Genomic DNA, 6205 nt, shown 5'->3' with positions numbered 1-6205 from the left:
TTTATTTATTTATTTATTATGTATTTAGTACAGGGTATACGGTGTCTCACTATGTAGATCGGACTCGTAGAGATTCTCCTGTTTTCAGCCTCCCAAGTGCTGGGATTACAGGTGCGCGCCACCACGCCCGGTCCCAGTCACCCTCTTAGCGGGCCCCGAGGATGGGGCCAGCACAGCATGCCAGGGATCAAATCCCAGCCACTGTGCTCTGCCTAAGCATATGCTTTAGTCTGCTGAGCTATCTGGCTGGCCATAATGTGTAATATTTCAGATGGAACTGATGTACAATTTCAAAGACACACATAAGTTTAAGCTAATTTTTGTAATTAGACTATATGTGTCCAGCCAGTTGCAAGGTTTGAATTACTAGTTCAATAATTCTTTTTTTTAAAAAGGCACTAGGACTGGGTTAGGGATGTGGCTCAGTGGTAGAGTTTTTGTCTTGCCTGGGTGCTTGGTTCAATCCCTAGCACTGCAGAAAAAGGAAGGGGAGAAAGAGAGAGAGAGAGAGAGAGAGAGAGAGAGAGAGAGAGAGAGAGAGAGAGAACCTTTTAAAACAGGGTAGTAGGACTAAGGTCACATTTTTTACCATAGCAATCTTTTCTTTTTTCTTTCTTTCCTTCCTTCCTTCTCAGAAATTGAACTCAGGACCTTGCACTTGCCAGGCAGGCCCTGTGCCACTGAATTATATCCCCCGCCAATCAAGTGCTTATCCTACTGAGCCATCTCCCCGGCCCCTTACCATAGCAATTTCAAGAAGCCTTTGAGGGCCAGAAATGCAGCTCAGCAGAAGGTACAGTGCCTGCCTGACAAGCACAAGGCTGTGAGTTCAATTCCTAATACCAAAAAAAAAAAAAAAAAAAAAAAAAAAAACCTTTGAAAACTAAATTTTCTCTTCCAATTCAAATTCATCTGCTATTCTTTAGAAACTAGCTGCCTTTTAAATGCCACATGATTTCTAAGTGGTTTCTAATTAGCTAAAGATCCAGACATATTAAATACCTTTTGCAATTTGCCAAAATTCTGATTTCAGCTCTTGATCTTAGGAAAGGATAAATTTGTCATTTTTACCATCATGAAATAATTGAACTGCCTAAAAATATTGCCATTACATTTCCCTACTCAAAAATGTCTGATTACCCAGCCATCTTTCTCTGAGAGCCCTTTGCAACTCACAAAAGCTTAACAAGTTTGTACACCCAAAACTTTCGTCTTTGAAAAGTAAGTTATACTTTTCTGCTGGATGGTTAAGACCAAGATAAAGCAAGACCTACATAGCAAGAAATGTAACTTTTGTATCTGACAAGGTCAGTCAAATCCCCTCAGGATTTACCCTGAAACCCTGGACTGCAGTTCTTAGATCTTTTGTCAGTGTCAGCCATGTGGAAGGCACAGCTGTTGCTTGACCAATTTGCTCTCTGCGAAAGCCTGAATGTTTTCTCTCCAGGTGACTCTCCTTAGGCTCAGTCTACATCGTCAACTACTTTCTTCTGTGGCCCCATAGTCTTGATCAGAAAATTTGGGACACCACTGAGTTACAGGATGTTATAGTACAGGTTCTCTTATGTTCTGAGTCCTCACTGACCTTGAAGGGCTGGGGCCAAAATGTTGGCTGTCCTTGTAGCCCTTCTTTTTCTCTAATTTTTTGGTCTGCAAACTTAAGTTGTTACTCTTCCAGAAGAGAAACTTAATGATATTATTACCCTAGAATATAGGCTGTTGAGCTTAACATCAGTATCTGTCTGAATATCAAACACCTTAGACATAACATGGAACAGGTATTTTCCATCAATTGTTGATATGCTAAACTTTAAATCCATACAGAATGTGAAAAAAAATAAAAAGAATAAAAAAATTGGGGTCAGGGACACGGCTCAGTGGAATAAGCACTTCTCTGGCAAGTGCTAAGGGCCTGAGTTCAACCCCTGGTTCCACAAAAAAAAGAATAAAAAAATTAAAAAATAGTAAAAAAAGGAAATAAACAATTACAAATTTTACACAGAAATTTAGAAATCTAACCCTATATAACATTGTAGCAGGTCAGTCCTATCACGTTTTTTCTCTTGTTTTCATTTATTAAGTAAATCCATATTATTATCCTGAGCTATAAAAGGCTCAAGTCAACAACTTCTGATATTGCCAGTCATGTGGATAACCCACTATTATTATAGACTACCAGACTATATTGGATTACTCTGCTAAATTCATGCACCTACAATATATGAATGGCATTGAATACACATCTCTGACAAAAGTAAACAAAAAAGGGTGATATACATGAAGGACCATTTTATAGTGAAAAAATATATATCTGTATATACAAAATAGCATATACAGTTACTTTCTCTTCGTTCAATGAGAAGAAAGTTTTGAACTAATAGTTTAGACAAGATATCACATCTGCATCTTGTACTATGAATAGCTACTACAAAGGCAACAATATGCAATATATTAATTATTGTAACTATACTACTAACCTGTTTTGAAACTGTCTCATTGCTACTTCTTTCTTAATAAAATTATTTTAAAAAATAAATAAATAAATTTGCATTTCCCGGAAAACAAAAAAAGTAAGTTAACAGTAGCGCATTGGCATGGTACCCACGGCCTAGATGAAACAGGAAGTGGAACATGTCAAGTTCACCAGTAAACACTACCAGTTCAGAACACTCAAAAAGTTGACTGAACTTTCCCCTCTTGCTAGAAGAGTAAATGTCCCTGACTGGATTCTACCAGCATTATTCATTGTTTCATTCATTATTCTACTTGCTATTTTGCACAGACACGCTGGATTACCCACGTTTTGCTGAGATTTCAATGTATGGAACAAAGTAAAGATGGTATCATCCACACAGGGCAGAAAAATCCCACTGCTTTATTGCCCATTAGTGTCACTCTGTCTCAGACTATCATGAAAAGACAAGGTCAGAAAAAGTCCTCACAGAACTGGTAGGCTCACTAGTGAACACTAACCCAAGGATACATCTTAGCACCTCAGAAACAGTCCTAAACCCTCCTTAGGGCAAACCCAATGTTGCTGGCTCCATCAAAATGCCACAGCTATTCTAATCCAACATTTTCACAAAGTACGATTTGTTGCTGAGAAGGAACAGCTAAGTTTATCTTAGCTGCTCATGCAGCGAATGAGCCTGAGAACTTCCCACGCCAACACCATCAGAGCCTAGGAACCTCATCTGTCAGAGGCAGCAGATACAAAATTCTAAAATATTTTCTTCTTAGAAATAAATGAAAGAAAAGAAAAAAAAATGAAATAAATTATATATATGCATTTCCTTTACCTGGAAGATTTTTTTTTTTCCTTTTCTTTTTTGGATACTGAGAATCAAACTCTGGACCTTACACTTGCCAGGTAGGCACTGCACCACTGAGTTAAATCCCCAGCCCCAGCAACAATTTTTTAAAAATTGTTGTTTGTATTAGGGAATGGTATACAGGGTGTTCAGGGTCTCACTACTAGATCAGACTTGTAGTGATCTGCCTGTTTACAGCCTCCCAAGAGCTGGGATTACAGGTTTACACCACCACGCTGTCTCAATTGCTGTCTCAGCATACTCCCCGGGACGGGGCCCACACTGCAGGCCTGCGGATCGAACCTCTGGCCCCTGTTCCTGCTTGCAGGTGCTTTAATCTGCTGAGCTATTTGTTTTTTTTTTTTTTTTTTTTTTTTTTTGGCAGAATCAGGGATTGAACTCAGGTCCATGCGCTTGCCAGGGAAGCACTTGTTCCACTGAGTCATCTCCCCGGCCCCATGCTGAGCTATTTGGCCAGCCCCACAGAAGAGTTTTGAAAATAACTTTTGTCAGGAAAAACCACTCATCAGGGTATTTGGAGCTCTTTTCCTCCTCTAATGCTGGAGATTGAACAGGAGCCTCATGGATGTTTGGCCCACTTTTGCCATTGAGCTACATTTTTAGCCCTTATTATTACTAAGAGTAGATTTTCATCAAATTGGCCAGGTAGGCCTCAAACTTGTGACCCTCCTACCACAAGGCTCCAAGAAGCTGGGATCACTGGGCTTGGAAAATTTAATAGAAAAACGTTGCTAACCAGGTACTGGAGAAAGAATGCTCTTTCTTTAGGCCCTGGAGGAAGTTACTAGGATTGATAGAATTTGGAAGTCTGGGAGGGGACAAGGAAGCTGTGTCCTTGATTTCTGTGTAGGGAGCTGAAGATCCTGCTTCCAGGAGCCTGTTATCTCTCAGGGTCCTGAGTTAAAGGCCAATCCAGTGGCATGGAGGGACAGCACGAACTGGAATGAATTGCTCTTGTGAGAAGCATTACTGCTGGGCTGCAGTGTTTAGTGGCAGACAGGAGTGTATTGCTCTTTTCCCTAGCTTTCTAGTTTCCTTCCTGCGACTTCAAAGCTGTGGCCCCAGAATCACAAAGCAGAATACAGAAAGGGGCGTTTAAAGCTGAGAGGAACAACCAGCACAGCTCCCAAACATTGACTGAAATGAGTGGTTTTCAAGTAGAAAAAGGCCTTAAATTCTATACCCCTTCAAATTTCGAAGCTTTAAGTGCATTTAAATGAATCAAGCTTGAGAAAACTAAATGGTCACATCCAAGCCCACAATAATTATTCTTTTACTTAGGCACCACACCACCAATAGCTAAAGCACATTGCAGGTAATTTTAATTTTAGATCCAGATAAATCAGGTTATTCAACTTTTAAAAATAGGATCTGCAATTCACCCCACAAATAAAAGATAAATTCTTTTTATTTATTTTGCAGTACTGGGGATTGAACTCAGGACCCTGGGACTTATTCTACTTAGCTATCTCCCCAGGGCTGATAAATTCCTTTTAAACATAGTGCTTCCTCTTTTCCTAATTGCAGGTACATGTAAGTCCCAGTTAAAAAAGTTATGAAACCCACTAGCAGAAGTAACTCCGAAAGATGAGCTTAAAAGGGCTTCAAATTTGGTAGGGTGCCTAGTTTTGCATGGGTAATGTTTCAGTGGAACACTCTCAGACTGTAGCTGCTTTCTGCACCAATGCAGAACAGGTACAGCAGACAAGACTGAGAAACCTGAGTGTGGTCATAAGAGGTGAGGTAATCAAGCAAAGGGGCATCACATGGTAAATGTGGTTGAGCAGTTCCTTTCCTCATATGGAAAGAAGGCTCTACCTGACCCCAGCTTTCTGTCTCTTAAACATCCTCTCACTGACCATCCCCCGGGAACTTTGACAGCTGTGTTGGACATGGCAGCAATCTGTTTGTAATCCCAGTACTCTGGGAGGCTGAAGCAGGAGAATCACATGTTCAAACCAGATCTGTGTAACTCAGCAGCTTAGTTAACCCTATGTCAAAAAAACGAAATGAATGGGAATGTAGTTCATTGTAAAGGCCCTGGGTTTGATCCCCAGTATTGCCAAAAATACAAATATGAACATGTGATTTACTATACAACCTGACATATTTGAAAGAGAATGCTCATAGTGAGAAAAAAAAAATTAGGACTTGGTGATGGAACCCAAGGTCTCCCTCTGCATGCTAGGGAAGCACACTACTATAGCTATACTCCTAACCACAAGAAATGTGTTTCGGGGCTGGGGAGATGGCTCAGTAGAATACGTGCTTCCCTGGCAAGCACAAGGGCCTAAGTTCAATGCCCAGTTCTGCCCAAAAAAAAAAAAAAAAAAAGTGTTTCAAAAACCAAATTTAAATGTTTTAAACTGACTCTTACTTCACTTAGGCTCCACCTTATTCTGGGGCTAACCCAGTGAATCTCAGTCCAAAATGCCAAAGGGCCACTGAACAGAATTCAAACATACTTGTACAGCTTACAGGACAATGCTTTGGGCAGCCACTGTCAAGACAACCTGAGTATAACAGTGTGTTGATTGCAAATCATACTGTCACTGACGCATGCTAAGTCAAACATTAAAAACTAGCTCATATCTTAAGGACTCTTTCAGTTGTTTGTCTGTGGTGCTGAGTATTATAACCAGAACCTTCACACTGAGCTACATTTCCAGCTCTTTTTATCTTGAGTCAGCGCCATCAAATGACCAAGATGCCTGGGCTGGGCTTGAACGTGCCACCATCCTTCCCAAAGTACTCAAGACTGCAGGTGTGTACCACCACACATTTCCAGCATTTTTTTTGGGGTGTGTGTGTGTGTGTGTGTGACCCTGACATTCACTTTTAGATTCAGTTCTTCCAAATATTCCTAAAACCCA

The sequence above is a fragment of the Octodon degus genome, unplaced genomic scaffold, assembly GCF_000260255.1.
Source record: "Octodon degus isolate 3935 unplaced genomic scaffold, OctDeg1.0 scaffold00122, whole genome shotgun sequence".
Classification (NCBI taxonomy): Eukaryota; Metazoa; Chordata; class Mammalia; order Rodentia; family Octodontidae; genus Octodon; species Octodon degus.
Note: the sequence above shows the minus strand (reverse complement) of the source record.